This window comes from Phyllobates terribilis, unplaced genomic scaffold, assembly GCF_046119375.1.
Source record: "Phyllobates terribilis strain yellow unplaced genomic scaffold, ASM4611937v1 Scaffold_299__1_contigs__length_2334479, whole genome shotgun sequence".
NCBI classification, from domain to species: domain Eukaryota; kingdom Metazoa; phylum Chordata; class Amphibia; order Anura; family Dendrobatidae; genus Phyllobates; species Phyllobates terribilis.
The window spans coordinates 284,044-311,592 of NW_027363059.1; positions in this window are offsets into that span (position 1 = coordinate 284,044).

Sequence of the window (27,549 nt, forward strand, 5' to 3'; positions counted from 1 at the left end):
CCGGGCGGACGGGCCCCACAGTCCAGGCTCGGGGCGGACGGGCCCCACAGTCCACGCTTGGAGCGGACGGGCCCCACAGTCCAGACTCGGGGCGGACGGGTCCCACAGTCCAGGCTCGGGGCGGGCGGGCCCATAGTTACGACACGGGGCGGGCATGCCCCACAGTCCTGACCTGGGGCTAGAGCCGGGGCAGGCGGCCCCACAGTCCGGACACGGGGTGGACGGGCCCCACAGTCCGGACACGGGGCGGCCATAGTACGCACATAGGGCGGGCGGGCCCCACAGTCAGGACACGGGGCGGGCGGGCTCCACAGTCAGGACACGGGGCGGGCGGGCCCCACAGTCAGGACACGGGGCGGGCGAGCCCCACAGTCAGGACACGGGGCGGGCGAGCCCCACAGTCAGGACACGGGGCGGGCGGGCTCCACAGTCAGGACACGGGGCGGGCGGGCCCCACAGTCAGGACACGGGGCGGGCTGGCCCCACAGTCCAGACTGGGGCTAGACCCGGGGCAGGCGGCCCACAGTCCAGACACGGGGTGGATGGGCACCACAGTCCGGACATGGGGCGGGCATGCCCCATAGTCCAGACCTGGGGCTAGACCCGGGGCAGGCGGCCCCACAGTCCAGACCTGAGGCTAGACCTGGGGCAGGCGGTCTCATATTCTAGACACGGGGTGGATGGGCCTCACAGACCTGACACGGGGCGGACATGCCCCACAGTCCAGACCTGGGGCTAGACCCGGGGCAGGCGACCCACAGTCCGGACACGGGGTGGACGGGCCCCACAGTCCGGACACGGGGTGGACGGGCCCCACAGTCCGGACACGGGGTGGACGGGCCCCACAGTCCGGACACGGGGTGGACGGGCCCCACAGTCCGGACACGGGGTGGACGGGCCCCACAGTCCGGACACGGGGCTAGTCCCGGGGCAGGCGGCCCCACAGTCTGGACACGGGGCGGATGAGCCCCACAGTCTGGACACGGGGCGGGCGAGCCCCACAGTCCAGACCTGGGGCTAGACCCGGAGCAGGCGGCCCACAGTCTGGACACGGGTGGACGGTCCCCACAGTCCGGACACGGGGGGGCCACAGTGGGGACATAAGGCGGGCAGGCCCCACAGTCCAGGCTCGGGGCTAGACCCGGGGGCAGTCGGCCCCACAGTCCAGACCCGGGGCGGGGGGCCCCACTGTCCGGACCCGGGGCAAGCGGGGGATCCCACAGTCCGGACCCGGGGTGGGCGAGGGGCCCCACAGTCTGGAATCAGGGCGGGCGGGGGGCCCCACAGTCCGGACCTGGGGCTAGACCCGGGGCAGGCGGCCCCAGAGTCCGGACACGTGGCGGCCGCAGTCCGGATATAGGGCGAGCCCCACAGTCTGGACTCGGGGTGGCCACAGTCCAGACATAGGGTGGGCGGGCCCCACAGTCCAGGCTCAGGGCTAGACCCGGGGCCGGGGGGAACACACAGTCCAGGCTCGGGGCTAGACCCGGGGAATCCGGCCCCACATTTCAGACCCCGGGCGGACGGGCCCCACAGTCCAGGCTCGGAGCGGACGGGCCCCACAGTCCAGACATGGGGCTAGTCCCGGGGCTGGCGGCCCCACAGTCCAGACCTGAGGCTCGACTCGGGGCAGGCGGCCCCACAGTCCAGACACGGGGTGGACGAGCCCCACAGTCCTGACATGGGGCGGACATGCCCCACAGTCCTGACATGGGGCAGACATGCCCCACAGTCCGGACACGGGGCAGGCGGCCCCACAGTCCGGACACGGGGTGGGCGAACCCTACAGTCCGGACACAGGGCGTCCGCAGTCCGGACATAGGGTGGGCGGGCCACACAGTCCAGGCTCGGGGCCAGACCCTGGGCCAGACCCGGGGCAACCGGCCCCACAGTCCAGACTCGGGGCGGGCGGGGGGCCCCACAGTCCGTACCCGGGGCTGGCGGGGGGTCCCACAGTCCAGACCTGGGGCTAGACTCGGGGCGGGGGGCCCCACAGTCCAGACCTGGGGCTAGACCCGATGCAGGCAGCCCCACAGTCCGGACACGGGGCGGACGGGCCCACAGTCCGGACACTGGGCCGCCGCAGTCCGGATATTGGGCGGCCGGGCCCCACAGTCCAGGCTCGGGGCTAGACCCGGCACGGACGGGCCCCACAGTCCAAGCTCGGGGCAGACGGGCCCCACAGTCCAAGCTCGGGGCGGGCATGCCCCACAGTCCGGATACGGGGCTAGTCCCGGAGCAGATGGCCCCACAGTCAAGACCTGGGGCTAGACCTGGGGCAGGCGGCCCCACAGTCTGGACACGGGGCGGATGAGCCCCACAGTCTGGACACGGGGCGGATGAGCCCCACAGTCAGGACACGGGGCTGGCGCCCACCCACAGTCAGGGCACAGGGCTGGCGGTGGGTGCGCCCCACAGTCAGGACACAGGGCTGGCGGGCCCCAAAGTCAGGACACAGGGCTGGCGGGCCCCAAAGTCAGGACACGGCGGGCGGGCCCCACAGTCAGGACACAGGGCGGGCGGGCCCCACAGTCAGGACACAGGGCGGGCCCCACAGTCAGGACACAGGGCGGGCCCCACAGTCAGGACACGGGGCGGGCCCCACAGTCAGGACATGGGGCGGGCGGGCCCCACAGTCCGGACACGGGGCTAATCCCGGGGCAGGTGGCCCCACAGTCCAGACCTGGGGCTAGACCAGGGGCAGGCGGCCCACAGTCCAGACACGGGGTGGACGGGCCCCACAGTCCGGACGCGGGGCGGGCATGCCCCATAGTCCAGACCTGGGGCTAGACCCGGGGCAGGCGGCCCCACAGTTCAGACCTGAGGCTAGACCCGGGGCAGGCGGCCCACAGTCCGAACACGGGGTGGGTGGGCCCCGGGGTGGGTGGGCCCCACAGTCAGGACACAGGGCTGGCGGTGGGTGGGCCCCACAGTCAGGACACAGGGCGGGCGGGCCCCAAAGTCAGGACACAGGGCGGGCGGGCCCCAAAGTCAGGACACAGGGCGGGCGGTCCCCACAGTCAGGACACAGGGCGGGCCCCACAGTCAGGACACAGGGCGGGCCCCACAGTCAGGACACAGGGCGGGCCCCACAGTCAGGACATGGGGCGGGCGGGCCCACATGTCGCCCGCCCCCACAGTCAGGACATGGGGCGGGCGGGCCCCACAGTCCGGACACAGGGCTAATCCCGGGGCAGGTGGCCCCACAGTCCAGACCTGGGGCTAGACCAGGGGCAGGCGGCCCACAGTCCAGACACGGGGTGGACGGGCCCCACAGTCCGGACGCGGGGCGGGCATGCCCCATAGTCCAGACCTGGGGCTAGACCCGGGGCAGGCGGCCCCACAGTTCAGACCTGAGGCTAGACCCGGGGCAGGCGGCCCACAGTCCGGACACGGGGTGGATGGGCCCCACAGTCCGGACACGGGGCGGGCATGCCCCACAGTCCAGACCTGGGGCTAGACCCGGAGCAGGCGGCCCACAGTCTAGACCTGGGGCTAGACCCGGAGCAGGTGGCCCACAGTCCGGACACGGGGTGGACGGTCCCCTCAGTCCGGACACGGGGGGGGCCACAGTCCGGACATAAGGCGAGCGGGCCCCACAGTCCAGGCTCGGGACTAGACCCGGGGGCAGTCGGCCCCACAGTCCAGTCCCGGGGCGGGTGGCCCCACAGTCCGGACCCGGGGCAAGCAGAGGATCCCACAGTCCGGACCAGGGGCGGGCGAGGGGCCCCACAGTCTGGAATCGGGGCGGGCGTCGGGCCCCACAGTCCGGGCCTGGGGCTAGACCCGGGGCAGGCTGCCCCACAGTCCGGACACGGGGCGGCCGCAGTCCGGATATAGGGCGAGGCCCACAGTCTGGACTCGGGGCGGCCACAGTCCAGACATAGGGTGGGCGGGCCCCACAGTCCAGGCTCGGGGCTAGACCCGGGGCAGCCGGCCCCACATTTCAGACCAGGGGCGGGGGGCCCCACAGTCCAGGCTCGGGGCGGACGGGCCCCACAGTCCAGGCTCGGGGCGGACGGGCCCCACAGTCCGGACACGGGGCTAGTCCCGGTGCAGGCGGCCCCACAGTCCGGACACAGGGTGGACGCAGTCCGGACATAGGGTGTGCGGGCCGCACAGTTCAGGCTCGGGGCCAGACCCGCGGCAACCGGCCCCACAGTCCAGACTCGGGGCGGGCGGGGGTCCCCACAGTCCGGACACGGGGCGGGCGGGCCCCACAGTCCAGACCTGGGGCTAGACTCGGGGCGGGCGGCCCCACCGTCCAGACCTGGGGCTAGATCCGAAGCAGACAGCCCCACAGTCCGTACACGGGGCGGACGGGCCCACACTCCAGACACGGGGCGGCCGCAGTCCGGATATAGGGCGGACGGGCCGCACAGTCCAGGCTCGGGGCTAGACCCGGGGCGGACGGGTCCCACAGCCCAGGCTCGGGGCGGACGGGTCCCACAGCCCAGGCTCGGGGCGGACGGGCCCCACAGCCCAGGCTCGGGGCGGACGGGCCCCACAGTCCAGGCTCGGGGCGGACGGGCCCCACAGTCCAGGCTCGGGGCGAACGGGCCCCACAGTCCAGGCTCGGGGCGAACGGGCCCCACAGTCCAGGCTCGGGGCGGACAGGCCCCACAGTCCAGACCTGAGGCTAGACCTGGGGTAGGCGGCCCCACAGTCCAGATACGGGGTGGACGGGCCCCACAGTCCAGACCTGGGGCTAGACCCGGGGTTGGCAGCCCCAAAGTCCGGACACGGGGTGGACGAGCCCCACAGTCCGGACACGGGGAGGCCACAGTCCAGACATAGGGTGGGCGGGCCCCACAGTCCAGGCTCGGGGCTAGACCCGGGGTAGCCGGCCCCACATTTCTGACCTGGGGCGGGGAGCCACACAGTCCAGGCTTGGGGCGGACGGGCCCCACAGTCCAGGCTCGGGGCGGATGTGCCCCACAGTACTGGCTCGGGGCGAACGGGCCCCACAGTCCACGCTCGGGCTCCACTGTCCATGCTCTGGATGGACGGGCCCCACAGTCCACGCTTGGAGCGGACGGGCCCCACAGTCCAGGCTCGGGGCGGGCGGGCCCATAGTTACGACACGGGGTGGGCGGGCCCTACAGTCCGGACACGGGGCTAGTCCCAGGGCAGGCGGCCCCACAATCCGGACACGGGGCGGACGGGCCCCACAGTCCTGACACGGGGCGGGCATGCCCCACAGTCCTGACCTGGGGCTAGAGCCGGGGCAGGCGGCCGCACAGTCCGGACACGGGGTGGACGGGCCCCACAGTCCAGACATAGGGCGGGCCAGTCCAGGCTCAGGGCTAGACCCGGGGGCAGCTGGCCCCAAAGTCCAGACCCGGGGCAAGCGGGGGGGCCCCACAGTCCAGGCTCGGGGCGGACGGGCCCCACAGTCCAGGCTCGGGGCGGACGGGCCCCACAGTCCAGGCTCGGGGCGGACGGGCCCCACAGTCCAGGCTCGGGGCGGACGGGCCCCACAGTCCAGGCTCGGGGCTGACGGGCCCCACAGTCCAGGCTCGGGGCTGACGGGCCCCACAGTCCAGGCTCGGGGCTGACGGGCCCCACAGTCCAGGCTCGGGGCTGACGGGCCCCACAGTCCAGGCTCGGGGCTGACGGGCCCCACAGTCCAGGCTCGGGGCTGACGGGCCCCACAGTCCACTCTCGGGCCCCACAGTCCATGCTCGGGGTGGACTGGCCCCACAGTCCAGGCTCGGGGCGGACGGGCCCCACAGTCCAGGCTCGGAGCGGATGGGGGGGCCCCACAGTCCAGGCTCGGGGCGGACGGGCCCCACAGTCCAGGCTCGGGGCGGACGGGCCCCACAGTCCAGGCTCGGAGCGGACGGGCCACACAGTCCAGGCTCGGGGCGGACGGGCCCCACAGTCCAGGCTCGGGGCGGACGGGCCCCACAGTCCAGGCTCGGGGCTGATGGGCCCCACAGTCCAGGCTCGGGGCGGGCGGGCCCCACAGTCCAGGCTCGGGGCGGGCGGGCCCCACAGTCCAGGCTCGGGGCGGGCGGGCCCCACAGTCCAGGCTCGGGGCGGGCGGGCCCCACAGTCCAGGCTCGGGGCGGGCGGGCCCCACAGTCCATGCTCGGGGTGGACTGGCCCCACAGTCCATGCTCGAGGTGGACTGGCCCCACAGTCCAGGCTCGGGGCGGACGGGCCCCACAGTCCAGGCTCGGAGCGGATGGGCCTCCCTTTCCCGCTCGGGGCGGGCGTGCCCCACAGTCCAGGCTCGGGGCTAGTCCCGGGGCAGGTGGCCCCACAGTCGAGACCTGGGGCTAGACGCGGGGCAGGCGGCCCCAAGTCAGGACACGGTGCGGATGGGCCGCACAGTCTGGACTCGGGGCGGGCGAGCCCTACAGTCAGGACACCCACAGGCCGGACACGGGGCTAATCCCGGGACAGGCGGCTTCACAGTCCAGACCTGGGGCTAGACCCAGGGCAGGCGGCCCACAGTCCGGACAAGGGGTGGACGGGCCCCACAGTCCAGATGCGGGGCGGGCATGCCCCACAGTCCAGACCTAGGGCTAGACCCGGAGCAGGCGGCCCACAGTCTGGACACGGGGTGGACGGTCCCCACATTCCAGACACGGGGGGGGCACAGTCCGGACATAAGGTTGGCGGGCCCCACAGTCCAGGCTCGGGGCTAGACCCGGGGGCAATCGGCCCCACAGTCCAGACCCGGGGCAAGCGGGGGATCCCACAGTCTGGACCCGGGGCGGGCGAGGGGCCCCACAGTCTGGAATCGGGGCGGGCGGGGGGCCCCCACAGTCCGGACCTGGGGCTAGACCCGGGGCAGGCGGCCCCACTGTCCAGGCTCAGGGCGGACAGGCCCCACAGTCCATCCTCGCTGCGGACGGGCCCCGCAGTTCAGGCTCAGGTCGGACGGGCCCCACAGTTCAGGCTCGGGGCGGAGGGGCCCCACAGTCCAGGCTCGGGGCGGAGGGGCCCCACAGTCCAGGCTCGGGGCGGAGGGGCCCCACAGTCCAGGCTCGGGGCCCCACAGTCCAGCCTCGGGGCCCCACAGTCCGGGCTCGGGGCGGACGGGCCCCACAGTCCGGGCTCGGGGCGGACGGGCCCCACAGTCCGGGCTCGGGGCGGACGGGCCCCACAGTCCGGGCTCGGGGCGGACGGGCCCCACAGTCCGGGCTCGGGGCGGACGGGCCCCACAGTCCGGGCTCGGGGCGGACGGGCCCCACAGTCCGGGCTCGGGGCGGACGGGCCCCACAGTCCGGGCTCGGGGCGGCCACAGTCCGGACATAGGGTGGGCGGGCCGCACATTCCAGGTTCGGGGCTAGACCCGGGGCAACCGGCCCCACAGTCCTGACATGGGGCGGACATGCCCCACAGTCCGGACACGGGGTGGACGAGCCCTACAGTCTGGACACGGGGCGGCCACAGTCCGGACATAGGGTGGGCGGGCCGCACATTCCAGGTTCGGGGCTAGACCCGGGGCAACCGGCCCCACAGTCCGGACACGGGGCGGACGGGCCCCGCAGTCTAGGCTCGGAGCGGACGGGCACCACAGTCCAGGCTCGGAGCGGACGGGCCCCACAGTCCGGACACGGGGCTAGTACCAGGGCTGGCGGCCCCACAGTCCAGACCTGAGGCTAGACCAGGGGCAGGTAGCCCCACAGTCCGGGCTCGGGGCGGACGGGCCCCACAGTCCGGGCTCGGGGCGGACGGGCCCCACAGTCCGGGCTCGGGGCGGACGGGCCCCACAGTCCGGGCTCGGGGCGGACGGGCCCCACAGTCCGGGCTCGGGGCGGACGGGCCCCACAGTCCGGACACGGGGCGGCCACAGTCCGGACATAGGGTGGGCGGGCCGCACATTCCAGGTTCGGGGCTAGACCCGGGGCAACCGGCCCCACAGTCCTGACATGGGGCGGACATGCCCCACAGTCCGGACACGGGGTGGACGAGCCCTACAGTCTGGACACGGGGCGGCCACAGTCCGGACATAGGGTGGGCGGGCCGCACATTCCAGGTTCGGGGCTAGACCCGGGGCAACCGGCCCCACAGTCCGGACACGGGGCGGACGGGCCCCGCAGTCTAGGCTCGGAGCGGACGGGCACCACAGTCCAGGCTCGGAGCGGACGGGCCCCACAGTCCGGACACGGGGCTAGTACCAGGGCTGGCGGCCCCACAGTCCAGACCTGAGGCTAGACCAGGGGCAGGTGGCCCCACAGTCCGGGCTCGGGGCGGACGGGCCCCACAGTCCGGGCTCGGGGCGGACGGGCCCCACAGTCCGGGCTCGGGGCGGACGGGCCCCACAGTCCGGGCTCGGGGCGGACGGGCCCCACAGTCCGGACACGGGGCGGCCACAGTCCGGACATAGGGTGGGCGGGCCGCACATTCCAGGTTCGGGGCTAGACCCGGGGCAACCGGCCCCACAGTCCTGACATGGGGCGGACATGCCCCACAGTCCGGACACGGGGTGGACGAGCCCTACAGTCTGGACACGGGGCGGCCACAGTCCGGACATAGGGTGGGCGGGCCGCACATTCCAGGTTCGGGGCTAGACCCGGGGCAACCGGCCCCACAGTCCGGACACGGGGCGGACGGGCCCCGCAGTCTAGGCTCGGAGCGGACGGGCACCACAGTCCAGGCTCGGAGCGGACGGGCCCCACAGTCCGGACACGGGGCTAGTACCAGGGCTGGCGGCCCCACAGTCCAGACCTGAGGCTAGACCAGGGGCAGGTGGCCCCACAGTCCGGGCTCGGGGCGGACGGGCCCCACAGTCCGGGCTCGGGGCGGACGGGCCCCACAGTCCGGGCTCGGGGCGGACGGGCCCCACAGTCCGGGCTTGGGGCGGACGGGCCCCACAGTCCGGACACGGGGCGGCCACAGTCCGGACATAGGGTGGGCGGGCCGCACATTCCAGGTTCGGGGCTAGACCCGGGGCAACCGGCCCCACAGTCCTGACATGGGGCGGACATGCCCCACAGTCCGGACACGGGGTGGACGAGCCCTACAGTCTGGACACGGGGCGGCCACAGTCCGGACATAGGGTGGGCGGGCCGCACATTCCAGGTTCGGGGCTAGACCCGGGGCAACCGGCCCCACAGTCCGGACACGGGGCGGACGGGCCCCGCAGTCTAGGCTCGGAGCGGACGGGCACCACAGTCCAGGCTCGGAGCGGACGGGCCCCACAGTCCGGACACGGGGCTAGTACCAGGGCTGGCGGCCCCACAGTCCAGACCTGAGGCTAGACCAGGGGCAGGTGGCCCCACAGTCAAGACACGGGGAGGATGGGCCCCACAGTCCTGACACGGGCTTGACATGCCCCGCAGTCCAGACCTGGAGCTAGACCCGGGGCAGGCAGCCCCAAAGTCCGGACACGGGGTGGACGAGCCCCACAGTCCGGACACGGGGCGGCCACAGTCCGGACATAGGGTGGGCCCCACAGTCCAGGCTCGGGGCTAGACCCGGGGCAGCCGGCCCCACAGTTCAGACCCGGGGCGGGTGGGGGGCCCCACAGTCCGTGTCCGGGGCTTACGCGGGGGCCCACAGTCCAGACCTGGGGCTAGACTCGGGGCGGGCGGCCCCACCATCCGGACCCGATGCAGGCGGCCCCACAGTCTGGACACGGGGTGGACGGGCCCCACAGTCCAGATGCAGTGCGGCCACAGTCCGTACATAGGGCGGGCCCCACAGTCCAGGCTCGGGGCGGACGGGCCCCACAGTCCAGGCTCGGGGTGTACGGGCTCCACAGTCCAGGCTCGGGGCGGATGGGCCCCACAGTCCAGGCTCGGGGCGGACGGGCCCCACAGTCCAGGCTCGGGGCGGACAGGCCCCTCAGTCCAGGCTCGGGGCGGACGGGCCCCCCTTTCCCGCTCGGGGCGGGCGTGCCACACAGTCCAGGCTCGGGGCGTGCGGTGCCCACAGTCAGGACACGGGACGGGTGGGCTCCACAGTCAGGACACGGGGCGGGCGGGCGGGCAGGCCCCACAGTCCGGACACGGAGCTAATCCCGGGGCAGGCGGCCCCACAGTCTAGACCTGGGGCTAGACCCGGGGCAGGCGGCCCACAGTCCGGGCAGGCGGCCCACTGTCCGGACACGGGGTGGACGGGCCCCACAGTCTGGACATGGGGCGGGACCACAGTCCGGACATAAGGCGGGCGGGCCCCACAGTCCAGGCTCGGGGCTAGACCCGGGGGCAGTCGGCCCCACAGTTCAGACCCGGGGCGGGGGGCCCCACAGTCAGGACACAGGGCGGGCTGGCCCCACAGTCGGGACACTCTGCGGGCGAGCCCCACAGTCGGGACACGGGGTGGGCGGGCCCATAGTTAGGACACGGTGCAAGTCCTGGGGCAGGCGGCCCAACAGTCCAGACCTGCGGCTAGACCCGGGGCTGGCGGCCGCAAAGTCCGAACACGGGTCGGACGGGCCCCACAGTCCTGACACGGGGCGGGCATGCCCCACAGTCCAGAGTTGGGGCTAGACCCGGGGCAGGCAGCCCCACAGTCCGGACACGGGGTGGACGGGCCCCACAGTACGGACACGAGGCGGCCACAGTCCGGACATAGGGCGGGCGGTCACCACAGTCCAGGCTCGGGGCTAGACCCGGGGGCAACCGGCCCCACAGTCCAGGCTCTGGGCGGACGGGCCCCACAGTCAGGACACAATGTGGGCGGGCCTATAGTTAGGACATGGGGCGGGCCCCACAGTCCGGGGACTGGGCTTGTCCCGGGGCAGGCGGCCCCACAGTCCGGACACGGGGCGGACGGGCCCCACAGTCCAGGCTCGGAGCGGATGGGCCTCCCTTTCCCGCTCGGGGCGGGCGTGCCCCACAGTCCAGGCTCGGGGCTAGTCCCGGGGCAGGTGGCCCCACAGTCGAGACCTGGGGCTAGACCCGGGGCAGGCGGCCCCAAGTCAGGACACGGTGCGGATGGGCCCCACAGTCTGGACTCGGGGCGGGCGAGCCCTACAGTCAGGACACCCACAGGCCGGACACGGGGCTAATCCCGGGACAGGCGGCTTCACAGTCCAGACCTGGGGCTAGACCCGGGGCAGGCGGCCCACAGTCCGGACAAGGGGTGGACGGGCCCCACAGTCCGGATGCGGGGCGGGCATGCCCCACAGTCCAGACCTAGGGCTAGACCCGGAGCAGGCGGCCCACAGTCCGGACACGGGGTGGACGGTCCCCACATTCCAGACACGGGGGGGGGGGCACAGTCTGGACATAAGGTTGGCGGGCCCCACAGTCCAGGCTCCGGGCTAGACCCGGGGGCAGTCGGCCCCACAGTCCAGACCCGGGGCAAGCGGGGGATCCCACAGTCTGGACCCGGGGCGGGCGAGGGGCCCCACAGTCTGGAATCGGGGCGAGCGGGGGGCCCCACAGTCCGGACCTGGGGCTAGACCCGGGGCGGGGGGAACACACAGTCCAGGCTCGGGGCTAGACCCGGGGAATCCGGCCCCACATTTCAGACCCCGGGCGGACGGGCCCCACAGTCCAGGCTCGGAGCGGACGGGCCCCACAGTCCAGACATGTGGCTAGTCCCGGGGCTGGCGGCCCACAGTCTGGACACGGGTGGAAGGTCCCCACAGTCCGGACACGGGGGGGGGCCACAGTGGGGACATAAGGCGGGCGGGCCCCACAGTCCAGGCTCGGGGCTAGACCCGGGGGCAGTCGGCTAGACCCGGGGCGGGGGGCCCCACTGTCTGGACCCGGGGCAAGCGGGGGATCCCACAGTCCGGACCCGGGGTGGGCGAGGGGCCCCACAGTCTGGAATCAGGGCGGGCGGGGGGCCCCACAGTCCGGACCTGGGGCTAGACCCGGGGCAGGCGGCCCCAGAGTCCGGACACGTGGCGGCCGCAGTCCGGATATAGGGCGAGCCCCACAGTCTGGACTCGGGGTGGCCACAGTCCAGACATAGGGTGGGCGGGCCCCACAGTCCAGGCTCAGGGCTAGACCCGGGGCGGGGGGAACACACAGTCCAGGCTCGGGGCTAGACCCGGGGAATCCGGCCCCACATTTCAGACCCCGGGCGGACGGGCCCCACAGTCCAGGCTCGGAGCGGACGGGCCCCACAGTCCAGACATGGGGCTAGTCCCGGGGCTGGCGGCCCCACAGTCCAGACCTGAGGCTCGACTCGGGGCAGGCGGCCCCACAGTCCAGACACGGGGTGGACGAGCCCCACAGTCCTGACATGGGGCGGACATGCCCCACAGTCCTGACATGGGGCGGACATGCCCCACAGTCCGGACACGGGGCAGGCGTCCGCAGTCCGGACATAGGGTGGGCGGGCCACACAGTCCAGGCTCGGGGCCAGACCCTGGGCCAGACCCGGGGCAACCGGCCCCACAGTCCAGACTCGGGGCGGGCGGGGGGCCCCACAGTCCGTACCCGGGGCTGGCGGGGGGTCCCACAGTCCAGACCTGGGGCTAGACTCGGGGCGGGGGGCCCCACAGTCCAGACCTGGGGCTAGACCCGATGCAGGCAGCCCCACAGTCCGGACACGGGGCGGACGGGCCCACAGTCCGGGAGCAGATGGCCCCACAGTCAAGACCTGGGGCTAGACCTGGGGCAGGCGGCCCCACAGTCTGGACACGGGGCGGATGAGCCCCACAGTCTGGACACGGGGCGGATGAGCCCCACAGTCAGGACACGGGGCTGGCGCCCACCCACAGTCAGGACACAGGGCTGGCGGTGGGTGCGCCCCACAGTCAGGACACAGGGCTGGCGGGCCCCAAAGTCAGGACACAGGGCTGGCGGGCCCCAAAGTCAGGACACGGCGGGCGGGCCCCACAGTCAGGACACAGGGCGGGCGGGCCCCACAGTCAGGACACAGGGCGGGCCCCACAGTCAGGACACAGGGCGGGCCCCACAGTCAGGACACAGGGCGGGCCCCACAGTCAGGACACAGGGCGGGCCCCACAGTCAGGACACGGGGCGGGCGGGCCCCACAGTCCGGACACGGGGCTAATCCCGGGGCAGGTGGCCCCACAGTCCAGACCTGGGGCTAGACCAGGGGCAGGCGGCCCACAGTCCAGACACGGGGTGGACGGGCCCCACAGTCCGGACGCGGGGCGGGCATGCCCCATAGTCCAGACCTGGGGCTAGACCCGGGGCAGGCGGCCCCACAGTTCAGACCTGAGGCTAGACCCGGGGCAGGCGGCCCACAGTCCGAACACGGGGTGGGTGGGCCCCACAGTCAGGACACAGGGCTGGCGGTGGGTGGGCCCCACAGTCAGGACACAGGGCGGGCGGGCCCCAAAGTCAGGACACAGGGCGGGCGGGCCCCAAAGTCAGGACACAGGGCGGGCGGTCCCCACAGTCAGGACACAGGGCGGGCCCCACAGTCAGGACACAGGGCGGGCCCCACAGTCAGGACACAGGCCGGGCCCCACAGTCAGGACATGGGGCGGGCGGGCCCACATGTCGCCCGCCCCCACAGTCAGGACATGGGGCGGGCGGGCCCCACAGTCCGGACACAGGGCTAATCCCGGGGCAGGTGGCCCCACAGTCCAGACCTGGGGCTAGACCAGGGGCAGGCAGCCCACAGTCCAGACACGGGGTGGACGGGCCCCACAGTCCGGACGCGGGGCGGGCATGCCCCATAGTCCAGACCTGGGGCTAGACCCGGGGCAGGCGGCCCCACAGTCCAGACCTGGGGTTAGACCCAGGGCAGGCGGCCCCAAAGTCCAGACACAGGGCGGACGGGCCCCACAGTCCAGACCCAGGGCGGGCGGCCCAACAGTCCAGACCCAGGGCGGGCGGCCCAACAGTCCAGACCCAGTCGGGCGGCCCAACAGTCCAGACATGGGGCCAGACCCGAGGAGGGTGGCCAATTGGTGCAACATGTGCAGTTCCACAGGGACCCAAGATGTAAAGGGGCCACCACCACCTCCTAATCAGGTGAATTGTGCATTATGATGAGCTATGCCAATATACTGATAGAGGGGAACTGTCCAGACCCGAGGCGGGCGGCCCAACTGTCCAGACCCGAAGTAGGAGGTCCAACAGTCCAGACTCAAGGCGGGAAGTCCCACAGTCCAGACACGAAGCCAGGCCCGAGGTGGGCGGCCCAACAGTCCAGACACGGGGCCATGCCCGAGGCGGCCCGCCCAACAGTTCAGACACGGGGCTAGATATACTGTTCTGATAGAGGGGCCCTCTTCTGGCTGTGTCCGCCCCTGACGTACAGATATACAGCAATATGCAGCAGGAGAGACAAGATCCAGGGAGATATCCGATCGCCAGAACTGGGGTCAGGAAGGAATTTTTTTCCCCCCTAGGGGGTTTTCTTCGCCTTCCTCTGGATCTTTGGTTCCAGTGGCTCTCATCAGGTCTGCACTATCCGCAGCAAGTTCTGTAGTCTCTATCGGGCCTGACCTGAGAGTCATTGTGAACTTTAATTTATTAAAGGGCCAGTAATATTTTTATTACAATGTGGCTTATTGCTATTCCAATAAAAAAATTAATAATAATATATTGTGTTGTGTGTTTTATTTGTGTGGACTTCACCCTACAGAAACAATGATGAGAGTGAACGCTGACGCTCAATATTCCAGAACTAGAACCAGACTTGGCTGATCCGGCATATAATAAAGTGTCTGTCTCATCTGCTGTATACATGATGGCAGCTGCTGCAGGACCAGGGAGTATAGAGGGTGCTACATACAGGAGCATCTCACAAAATTAGAATATCATCAAAAAGTTAATTTCAGTTCTTCAATATAAAAAGTCAAAGTCATATATTATATAGAGTCATTACAAACAGAGTGATCTATTTCAAGTGTTTATTTCTGTTAATGTTGATGGTTATGGCTTACAGCCAATGAAAACACAACAGTCATTATCTCAGTAAACTTAAATAATTAACAAAAAACACCTGCAAAGGCTTCCTAAGCATTTAAAAAGTCCCTTAGTCTGTTTCAGTAGGCTCCGCAATCATGGGGAAGACTGTTGACTTGACAGATGTCCAGAAGGCAGTCATTGACACACTCCACAAGGTCCCAGAGTTCCAATTTTAATTTGTTTCATTTCATTTGTTTAGCTGCTGGAGGTCTAGTGTGAAGTTTCCACCATCAGTGATGGTTTGGGGAGCCATGTCATCTTCTGGTGTAGGTCCACTGTGTTTTATCAAGACCAAAGTCAGCGCAGCCGCCTACCAGGAAATTTTAGAGCACTTCATGCTTCCCTCTGCAGACAAACTTTTGGAGATGGAAACGTCATTCTCCAGCAGGACTTGGCCCCTGTCCACACGGCCAAAAGTACCAATACCTGGTTTACACACAACAGTATCACTGTGCTTGATTGGCAGCAAACTCGCCTGACCTTAACCCCATAGAGAATCTATTATAGAGAATCTATGGGGTATTGTCAAGAGGAAGATGAGAGACCCCAGACCCAACAATGCAGACGAGCTGAAGGCTTCTATCAAAGCCACCTGGGCTTCCATAACCCCTCAGCAGGGCCACAGGCTGATCGCCTCCATGCCACACCGCATTGATGCAGGAATTGATGCAAAAGGAGCCCCGACCAGGTATTGAGTGCATTTACTGAATATACATTTCAATAGGCCAATATTTCGGATTTTAAAATAATTTTTCAAGCTGTTATAAAGTATTCTAATTTACTGAGATAATAACTTTTGTGTTTCCATTGGCTGTAAGCCATAATCATCAACATTAACAGAAATAAACACGTGAAATAGATCCCTCTGTGTGTAATGACTCTATATAATATAGGAGTTTCACTTTTTGTATTGAGGAACTGAAATAAAGTAACTTTTTGATGATATTCTAGTTTTGTGAGATGCACCTGTAATAGAGCAGGTCACATATAACTCCAGCCCAAGTTACATCACCAGTGTTTTGGGGGTCGGTCTCTGTGATGGGGGCACTTATATTGTATTGGTCCTATAAAACACACTACCTGAAAGACTGATGACCAGATCACAGCAAAGCAGAATGCAGGAAACCCAGGAAAATGGCTAAATAGGTGTCACAGGGTGCAATAAGTAGCCATGGGCCCCAAGACAAAACTAGGGCCTCACTCAGAAATGAACACAATAGCCCATTTACCAAGGCTGGCTATAGGTAGGAAAGCAGATACTTGGAGGGATTTGTGCCAAATTTTCCACCTATTTATTAGAACGAAGAAAATCGTGTTACAGGGTCAGGATAGGGTTAAAAATCTTGTGAGTTTATTTGTAGTAAAAAATATATAAAAACATCACCATAGGTCGCGATCCTAACCAGAATAATGTTTAACCGCAAATGCGTTTGACTTGCATCTTTAGTTATTGCAATAGGATAGGACAGATACACAATTCCAGTTAAAGGGAATCTGTCAGAAGGTTTTGCTACGTAATCCGAGATCAGCATGATGTAGGGGCAGAGAGCCTGATTCCAGCGATGTATCACTTACTAGACTGCTTGGTGCAGTTTTGATAGAATCCCTGCTTTCTCTGTTGTAAATGAAGCAGTGCTCAGAATGTTAAGCCCTGTGTAACCCCGCCCACGCGGGCAGATTCCTGTGTACAAACTGCAAATCAGTGGTGAGGGCGGGGTTACACAGATGAGCCTGACTGGCCTGTACCTGAGACCTAGTCAGGCAGTGATCATCTCCTGTTGATAAAACATGGATTGTATTGAAACTACAACACACAGCCTAATAAGTGACACATCCCTGGAATCAGGATATCTTGCTCTACATCATGCTGCTCTCAGATTAAGTAGCAAAAATCTGCTGACAGATTCCCTTTAATAAAGTACATGTCCTGTTTTGTATCTCCCAGAGCAATGTCATCAGTGTCGCTCACCACCAATGCAGATGTGAGTGGTGCCGGACAACCTCTTTATGTCAAATAATTCCCTGCAGAGCTGGCATCCATCTGAGGAGATGTAACATATCTGCCTGACAGGTGGGTGGAGATGAATTGGTTGATATATCCCACTCTTAGTCCACTTGGCTAAAAAGATGATTTACATCCAGGGAAGAGGGACAGAGGGGCAGGAACACAAGAAAAGCAACGCCGTATTCAGAACAGGGGCATTTACACCAGGTAAAAAATTACATCGTTATGGAAAGTGACAGGTTCTCTTTAAAGGGATTTCAGAAGACTGAGAACACCTACAACACCTGAAATGGACGACCCACATCTCTGGTTTACTCTATTATGACCGGCTATTAATGGAAAAAGTATGGAAATGGGACCAGTCGTGTGCAGGGTCCTCACATACAAAGGTTGAAAAAAAGATGATGGGGCTGGTATCTACTATAGACAAGTTGTGGGGCCGCACATCAACTAGTCCATAAACCTCCTGCAATCAGCAGCAAACCAAAGACAAGTGCGAAGCATCATGCTCCGGGTGCATTACCTAATTCCCTATTAGTTATTAATTTGTGGGGATCATTTGGGACATTAATTTGACTGCTGGTTCTATTAGCTCAATAGGTCCACAGGAATCCTTGATTAGTTTAGGAAAGGGCATCCACTATGGTTACTGGACACATGAAGTCCCCCACAACAACGATCACCATACACAATAGATACAAGGTAGAAAGTCTTGCCCTGTTGAACACTACACCTGACTTGAGGCCACCACCTCTTGGTTGTCCAATGTTCTTGCTTCTCTAGGGCTCTTCTCAGATATTCATTATACCAGCTCCCCAGAATACCAAAGCTAGGGTGGGTGACCGCGAGCCCTGGTGGTGGTCATAACTGCGGCCACCCAGGGGCAATACTCCATAACAACAATCCCCTGAGGTGGTGTAGGATGTAAGGACCTATTCACACTACATTCAGCGCTGCATTCAGGTCTTTACACAAGGCTTACAACTGAATCCCTGAAATTCAGGATTGTGCTGTCTGAAATGAGACATCTGAAAGCAGAGCAAATGGAGCCTGAAGATTCATACTTTAGGCTCGGTTTGCCTTTGTTCAAATCAATGGAAAAAAATCCCCATCTCTACATGTCTGACAGCCATTCCATTCCAGCGTCAGTTGAATTCCAACCACAGTCCACCTCATTCTACTTAATGTGCTTCTGATTAGGTGATCACCTGAACCAAATCTTATGTAACCAGGGAAAGTATAAAAAACACTGCTGTGGTCTTCACAATCCTCTTGCAATAGGACAAGCTGGATGGCAAAACAAGTGCTAGGAATAGCCCAAAAGTAATTTGAATGAAAAACTAACTTTTAACCATGCCAAAGGAGTTGAAAAGAAAAGTCTTGAGTGAGGAAAAGAAGGGCTCAATTCTGGCTTCTCTAGCAGAGGGATACAGTGAGCGTCATGTTGCCTCCATCCTTAAAATTTCAAAGACGGCAGTCTATTACAACAAGGTCAAGCAGCAGACATTGGGGGCAACAAAGCTACAGACCGGCAGAGGGCGAAAGCGACTCTCCACTGACCGGGATGACCGTCATCTTATTCGAATGTCACTCAGCCACCGCAGGATAACATCAAGTGACCTACAGAAGGAATGGCAAATGGCAGCTGAGGTGAAGTGCACGGCAAGAACAGTTCATAACGGGCTCCTAGAGACCTCAAGTCATGTAAAGCTAGAAAAAAGCCTTTCATCAATGAGAAGCAAAGGAGAGCCAGGCTGAAGTTTGCCAAAGACCATAAGGATTGGACCATAGAGGACTGGAGTAAGGTAATCTTCTCTGATGAGTCTAATTTTCAGCTTTGCCCAACACCTGGTCGTCTAATGGTTAGACGGAGACCTGGAGAGGCATACAAGCCACAGTGTCTTGCACCACTGTGAAATTTGGTGGAGGATCGGTGATGATCTGGGGATGCTTCAGCAAAGCTGGAATTGGGCAGGTTAATCTTTGCGAAGGACGTATGAATCAAGCCGCATACAAGGTTATCCTTGAAAAAACACTTGCTTCCTTCTGCTCAGGCAATGTTCCCCAACTCTGAGGACTGTTTTTTCCAGCAGGACAATGCCCCATGCCACACAGCTAGGTCAATCAATGTGTGGATGAAGGAGCACCACATCAAGACCCTGTCATGGTCAGCCCAGTCTCCAGACCTGAACCCTATTGAAAACCTCTGGAATATAATCAAGAGGAAGATGGATAGTCACAAGCCATCAAACAAAGAAGAACTGCTTACATTTTTGTGCCAGGAGTGGCATAAGGTCACCCAAAAGCAGCGTGAAAGACTGGTGGAAAGCAGCCAAGACGCATGAAAGCTGGGATTAAAAATCATGGTTATTCCACCAAATATTGATTTCTGAACTCTCCCTGAGTTAAAACATGAGTATTGTTGTTTCTAAATGAATAAGAACTTGTTTTCTTTGCTGTATTTGAGGTCTGACAGCACTGGTTCTCTGGTTCTCTGTTTCTTTTTTATTATTTTGACGATTTCTCATTTGCTGCAAATAAATACAAAATTTTTAGCTTTGAATTTCGGAGACATGTTGTCAGTAGTTTATAGAATAAAGCAACAATGTACATTTTACTCAAAAATAGACCTATAAAGAGAAAAATCAGAGAAATTGAAAATGAGCTGTGTATATATAGATATATATAGATATATACACACACACATTATATACATACACACATATTATATACACACACATGTATATGTGGCGCCCCTGAGGGTTCGGTCACCACAGAGGTACTGCACCTCACCCAGAGGTGTGGTATCTCACTCTCAGGTAAGGAAGGAGTACAGCTCAGGACCCTAACACCTGCATTCATTACACCACACTTCAGAGGGCAGGGCGAGATTGCTCCTACGGGAGAGCACAGTCCCTGGTCCCTGGCTGGAGTGGGGGGAACCTAGTAAAGGGGTGTGGGTGGAGGACGTAGTTAAGGGGAGCACATAGAAGGAAGATATAAAAAGAGAAACCATCTTAGAAAGACAGATTAGTCTGAGGAGGAAAGTGCCAGGAGCAGAGGCTCTGTAGGAGCTCTTTTCCAGAGGCGGGCCTAGCCAGTGAGGCCCAAGGCTGAGAGGAAGAAGAGAAGGAGAGGAGAGGGAGCAGGAAGGCTCCAGGAACCAGAAGAAAGGATCCCAGGGGTACAGGCAGTGCGAGAGGCCACCCGTACGCCCGAATCTGCCGGGAGGTGGAGGGGTCAGGCTGCATACAGGGAACTGGTCCCTCAACTAGTAGAAGGTTGCACGTCTTAACTAGAAACCGGAGGCTGCAGTATTTCATGTCCAGTAGCCAACATTCCATACCAGTCTCACCAGGAAGGTAGCTATATAGGACCCAGGGGACGGAACAGACGTCGCCCGCCAAGGCCCGCAGGTACTGGACTGGGACACTTGGTATGAGGTTCAGGGAGACAGCCAGAGAGAGGACACAGAAGGGGGTCCTGCTATGTACTCCGGAGTTACCTGGGGGTGGACTGAACCCCTCACTGAGTAAATGCTGCACGGCACGGGAAGTTACCTTGACGTCTGTAACTTGGACTGCAATAACCGTGAGTAAAGATCCAGAGGACTGCACCACCTTGTCTGTGTTTCTTGCAGCGCCATCACTCCCTGCACTACAACGCCCAGCGCAACTTACAACAACATCTACACTGCCCTGGAGCTAGCTCTTCCTGCGGAGAGCCACACCATCCCTGCTGCAGTAACATCAGCTTCAGAGGACGGCTCCACAGCGGCCGCTCCCTTTAGCCGCATTCCACAGGTGGCGTCACAAACTTTAACATAAACTATAAAAATCCCCTGTAAATATATCCCCTTTTATTGACCGCCCTGGATCACGAACCGGGTCACCGCCACTGTGACATCCCCCAGCATCTACCGGCCCGGCACCGGGTACCCCACGGCCCAGGGGGAGCGTCATATATATCGGCAGAGCATCCCTCTCAAAGTCTGCACCGCTCTCGCTCACTAACTCAAGCAACCTGCACCGCCTCGCACCCCGCTAGCTCACGCACACAGCACCCCCTTGCATCCCTCTATCCCACACACCCTGCATATCCATGCACACTTATCAACTGTGCGAAGGTCACTGGTAAAATACTGGAGGGGAATTATGTGTCAATCAGGATGTTACCATCAGTGATATGAACCCGGAAAAATGCTCCAGCATACTAAGTGCTGAGAGGGGTTAATCGACCATGCTAAAGGCTGGGTTTAGTGAACAGCTAAAGAGTGGGTAGGAGGCTGTTCACCATATCTCCACCCCAGGGTATGGGCCAGAAGGTAAATACGAAGCTTTTGGACTCATTCAGTGTTTGGTGTGTCTGTAGATGAGAGCACCAGAGCTGTGCTCATGTTAAAAAGAACTGAACCTATTTGTTTTCCTAATTTTGGACTGGTTTATGCAGTACAATTTTAATAAATCAGTTGAAAACTTAAACAGAAAATGTTCCTGTATCTACCTCTAAGAAGCTGAGTGAGTCGACCTACTATACCACACACCCTGCACCCCTTTATCCCACACCCGTTACTACTCAGATGTGTTTTCTTCCATTTGGACAAGAAGCTGATTAGTGCGCCCCAGCAACCTGCCACCCTAGGCACCCGCCCTCCAGTGCCTAGCGGCTAATACTGCCCTGCTCAGGAATAAAAACAAACTCAAATCTGTCTTGGACAAAACAAGATAGACTGCCAGAACAGTGAGGTGTCAGGTTACACCTGCATTTATACTGCAAGGAGAGGGAAGAGAGAGGAGGGGGCAGAGACAAAAAGACACAGGTGGATGGAGCCACAGCTTATAGGTAATGTATTTCTCTTTGGTGGATTTACAGCCACAGCACAGTAATGCTGTATAATGTCCACATTGCTTCTGTTGCTACTGTCTTTGTGCTCAGAGCAAGAGCAGCAAGAATCCATCATGTCCGTGTACGGTATAGACATCATAGTAGCTAATCTCCACCCACTAGCTCAGAGAGGACTGAAAATCAGAGATAGAGCCTGCAGAGGGGAAACTGATGAAAACACACGATTCAAGTCATATAATAACCAGAAATAGTGACAGCCTGTTCTGACTAGTCACCTGAAAGGACAGGTACCCTTTAAAAGGAATCTGTCAGAAGGATTACACGCCTCAAACTATTTATATGCACATGTAACTCTTGCAAATACAAGTACAGTATTTCCTTTTGCTAGAGTCTATTCCTCCGTTACAGAGAAAGCTGCATTTGAATGGATAAGCAAACGAGGCTGAAGTACTTTGGGTGTGTGGAAGCACTTCCAATGCCTCCGCTCTTCCCAGCTGTATTTCCCACCTATTGATGCCTTTTGCTTAACTGTCTCCTCCTTTTGGATTCTGGTCGATCAGATGCCCCTGCAGAGCAGACCCTAGTACATGTGAGTATTTGGTAAAGAGATTATGTGGCGCCCCTGAGGGTTCAGTCGCCACAGAGGTACTGCACCTCACCCAGAGGTGTGGTATCCCTTTCTCTCAGGTAAGGAGGGAGTACTGCCCGGAACCCCAAAACCTGCATCCAACACTACACTACTCCAGGCCGGCTGGAAGGGCAAGACGCAATGTGTTTTCCTGCTGAGCCCTGTCCCTGGCTGGAGTGGGGGGAACCTAAAGGTAGGGGGAACCAGTAGTGGGTGTGGGTGGAGGAAGTAGTTAGAGGGAGCACTTTGACAGTAGGTATATAAAGGGAAGCCATCTTAGGGTGGCAGTGGAGTAAAAGGAGTGAGTGAGTGAGGACAGTCTGGGAGCAGAGGCTTTTTAGGACCTCTGCTCCATAAGTAGGGCCCAGTCCTAGAGGCCCAGGTGGGGAGCAGAGGAGTAGGCTCCGTTCTAAGTAAGGGATCCCAGGGGGTACGGCGAGTGCAGGACAGCACCCGTATGCCCCGAATCTGCCAGAAGACAGAGGGATCGTAGGCCGCAAGAAGGGGACCGGCCCCTGGTCCAGCCGTGTTACTCTAAGTCTTGGCTGGGAAAACCGGAGGCTTCTGACTTATATAGTCAGTTGCCGAAGCCTCATTCTAATCCCCGTGAGGGTCAAGCAGGTCCGGGAACTCCGACGAGACAGGAAGGACTTCAGAGCACCCGAGCGGGATTGAGAGTGGGGAAGCGCAGGGCAGGAGGGAGAAAGACCCAGCGTGAAGACGGTCTAGCTAGGAACACAAGAAAGTGGGGTTCTGTCAGGTACTCCTAATCGGCCTGAGGAAGTGCTGAACCCCTGCCTGGTGAACGCAGCGCGACGTGTGAGGCTGACACCTGTAAAGTGCACGAGTGGAACTGTCAGAAGAACTGTGAGTAAAGACTCGGATGACTGCACCACACTGCCTCCGTCCATTCCTTTCATCTGCGCCATCTTTCCTTCCCTGCACTACAACGCCCAGCGCAACTTACACTACCTACACTGCCCTGGACCCACACCATCCCTGCTGCAGTAACATCAGCTTCAGAGGACTGCTCCACAGCGGCGGCTCCCTTTTGCCGCGTTCCACGAACTTTCCAAATCCCCTATATATTTCCCCTCTTTGCTGACCGCCCTGGGTCACAGACCGGGCCAGCCACCGTGATATCCCCCACCGGCATACACAGAGGCCCGGCTGCCGAGTACCCCACGGCCGAGGGGGCGCGTCAATTACTCACTATTAAAAATCCTGTATACTTAGTATCTTCCCCATTCTTACAATTCTAGGACAAGGGAGCCCCTGCTGCACCAGTATCTGCACCCAAAAGGGCTGTCTAGGTCTCGGGTAAATCTAGAAGATGTGCTCTCTGCAGTATAAAATTGCCTGGGAAACAGCTATGTGAGAGGTGGACCTCTAAAATCATCAGGGATGAACAGTCTACTTTTCTATCTGACATGAGGTCCATGATTAGAGAGGAGGTGCAAACTTCAATCTCTAATTTCGTTCCCCCACAGACATCTCAGCCAGGTCCCCGTGCTAAGAGACCAAGATGGGAGATGGAGCTAAGCTCAGAAGAGGACATACAATCCCTTGATTCTGATCAGGATGAGGAAGGCAAGATCTGCTCAGAATCCCCAGAAGAAGGGAAAAAATATATTTTTGCTCCTCTGACAACACAGACACGATCCTACTGGACTTGGGTGTCTGGGGCCCACCAGGTAAATTGACTCCAGGGGCCGGCCCACCAGGGAAATTGACTCCAGGGGCCCACCCACCCGGGCCCACCCTTCAGCTATTTGCAAATACCTGTTAGCCGTTATACCCATTATATTGGCGGCTCCTGCCCATCACTGTGCGCTCACCAGAAATGCGATGTACAATTACTGTAGTTTGCATTAAAGGGTTTTTATTGGTGAAAACAAGTTCTCAGCGATGCACAGGTTGGGAAGGTGATCACTAGTGTTGAGCCACCCCCGTAGTGTTCGAGTTCGGTTCGGTTCGTCGAACACCCGTGTGTTCGCCGAACTGTTCGTCGAACTGTTCGTCGAACACCTTCGAACACCGTTAAAACCAATGGCAGGCAAACAAAAACACATAGAAACACATAGAAAACACCTTCAAAGGTGTCCAAAAGCTGACAAACTGCTCAGAAGACACAACTAACACATGGAAAAGTGACAAGTACATATAGTCATGCGAAAAGAAAAGAGGTGGAGGAGTAAAAGGAGGGGGAGACACAGATATAGGCATGTCATGCCCTTCTAAAATCCAAAAAGTGAGAAGCCGAGACGGCCAGTCCGCTCCTGCCCGTGCCACCTCCGTGTCGCCGGGTTTGTGCCAGAGCCGCGGTGAACCCTGACGGCCAGCCCCCCTCTCCCAATACTGGTGCCTGTCCGCTGGTGGGTCGAGAGAGCCCCCCTGTGGTGGAGGCAGCTCTAAGCTTTTTAATTTAAATTGTCCCTCTAATTTGAATGAATACACTTTAAATCCATTTACAAGGATCTATTGGAGGGCAAGTCTCATGCCAGCAGCCGCGGTAATTCCAGCTCCAGTAGCGTCCACTAAAGCTGCTGCAGTTAAAAAGCTTTTATAAGGATCGAGCTCGGCTGTCCACCGCAAGGCATCCTAGTGCCAGCCCCAGCCCCTATGCCTTGGGGTGCCTCCTGATGCTCTTCACTAAGTATCCCGTGGTCCCGAAGCATTTCCTTTGAAAAAATTAAGTGTCCAAACTACAGGTGGTGTAGCTTGCTTAACAGCCGGGATAATCCGCTGACTAGCAGACACTGCTACTAGGCACAAAGTATTTCCTGGGCTAGATGCAGTTAAAAATTTGTAAGTAGATACTCTCGTTGGATGCTGAGAAAGCATTCCATAGAGTCTCCTGGCACGCCATATATGATTCTCTTAAAAAGCTTGGGGTAGGGGTCTAGGGGACCCTTTTATAGCCAAAATCACGGCCCTGTATCACAATACGTCACCTAGGCTGAAGATAAATGGAACTGTAGCACCGAGGGCTCGGTTGCTACAGACGTATTGCACCTCACCCAGAGGTGTGATATCTCACTCTCAGATAAGGATGGAGTGTGGATCAGGACCCGACACCTGCATGCATTACACCACATTGCCGTGGGGCAGGGCGACCAATATGCCCCTGAGATGGGCACGACAGTCCCTGTCCCTGGCTGGAGTGGGGGGAGGGAACACTGAGGAAGGGGAACCCTGCAGTGCAGGAGCAGGGAGGAAGCAGTTCCTGGGTGCATTGAGAAGGGAGTATAAAAGGTGGGCACCATCTTAGTTCAGTGCAGAGAAGTCTGAGCAGAAGTGGCAGGGAGCAGGGGCTCTGCATGAGCTCTGCTCCGGAGGCGGGCCTAGTAACAGAGGCCCAGGCCTGCAAGAGGGAGAAGGAAGGAAGAGGAGCGGAGAAGGCTCCAGGAACGAGGAATGAAGGGATCCCAGGGGTGCGGATGGGCGAGTCGCCACCGCACGCCCGAATCCACCTGCGTGGAGGGGTCAGGCCAAAGGGGGAGACCGGTCCCCGAACTAGTGGAGGCAGGAAACGACCCTCAGCTAGAAACCGGAGGCTCTGACATTTTATGTGGCGCAGCCCCTTGCTCCACCCGCTAGGAAGGCACCACATAGGGTCAGGGAAACTGGCGCCAAGTTTACCAAGAGGAGGCCCGAGGCAGCCGGACAGAAGTGTTGGTAAGAAAGGCCAGACAAAGGACACACAAAGGGGGTCCTGTGAAGCGCTCCAAAGTTATCTGGGAGTTGTCTGAGCCCCTCACCTGGTGAGCACAGTACGACGTGGGCAGCCGTTACCTGCAGACGTGGTCTGGATAATAAGAACTGTGAGTAAAGGCCCTGAACTGCATCACTGACTCCGTGTCATTACTGCTGCTGCCCTGCACCATCACCCCCATCCTCCGCATACACTGCCCTGAGGCTATACTCCTCCCGTGGGGAGTTATGCTACGCTCTGCTGCACCCACAACACCAGCCTTAGCGGTCTGCCCTGTAGCGGCGGTTCACTCTGACCGCAATCCACGGGTGGCGTAGTCGGACATTTAAACATCAAAACCACATAAATAGTTCCGCCACTGGTTTGACCGCCCTGAGCCACGGAACCGGATCGCCGCCACGAAGACTACAACCACCAGCATCCACCAAAAAGGGTCCGGCTCCGGGTGTCCCAAGGCCCAGGGGGTGCGTCAGAACATTTTCATCACCTTTCACAATCACCAATGGGACAAGGCAGGGATGTCCTCTGTCCCCTCTCTTATACATCCTAGTGACGGAGCACCTGCTCTCATCAATTCGCCATAACCCCAATATTAGGTGGATTGAGGTGGGAGGCACCGAGTACAAGTGCTCTCTATTTGCTGATGATGTCCTAGTATATATCACTCAATCACATATATCCATCCCTGCTGTTATGGCTGAAATAGATCACTTTGTTACATGGTAAAATTTTAAAATCAATGCAGCGAAGTCTGAGGCCCTCGATGTCTCCCTCCCTAAATCCATATAGGATTCCATCCAGTCCAACTTTCCCTTTGCCTGGCCCTCACAGGGTATCAAATACTTAGGAATTCCTATTCATAGAGACCTCTCCCATCTATGTTATCTTAATTTTGGGCCCTTTATTGAACAATTTCATACAGACCACGGTTGGCAAGTTAGAACTGTAAGATTCACTACGTGAACCGCTGGTGTTTTGTGGAAAAGCACATGTACACCGCGTTCCAAATTATTATGCAAAAAGTGTTTAGGAGTGATAAGGGAAGAATTTGTTTGTTTGTCAGTTAAACTCATTGATGGTGATGTGTGTCAGGGCTCTTTATATCACTGTAAGCAATTGCAGACACCTGTGCTAATTAGTTTGGCAGGTGTGTCCAATGAAAGGCAAGACTACTTAAGAAGGCTCTCTCACATTATTAAGCAGCCTACATTTTCTGCCAAAATGGGAAAGAAAAAGGATGTGTCGGCTGCTGAGAAGCAACAAATTGTGGAGTGTTTAGGTCAAGGCATGACTACAATCAACATTGTGCGATGATCAGGATGAAGTGTCTTGGCAATCAAGAAGTATGTAGCTGATTCACAGTACACACGTGTGCGTGCTGATAAGGGCAAATTGAGGACTCTTTCCTACAGGCAATTACGTCAGGTTGAAACAGCAGCGGCAAAAAAGCCTTGTCATAGCAGCAGACAAGTTTTTGAAGCTGCTTGTGCCTCCAACGTCCCCCGAACAACAAGATGCAGGGTCCTTCAGAGGTTTGCAGCTGTGC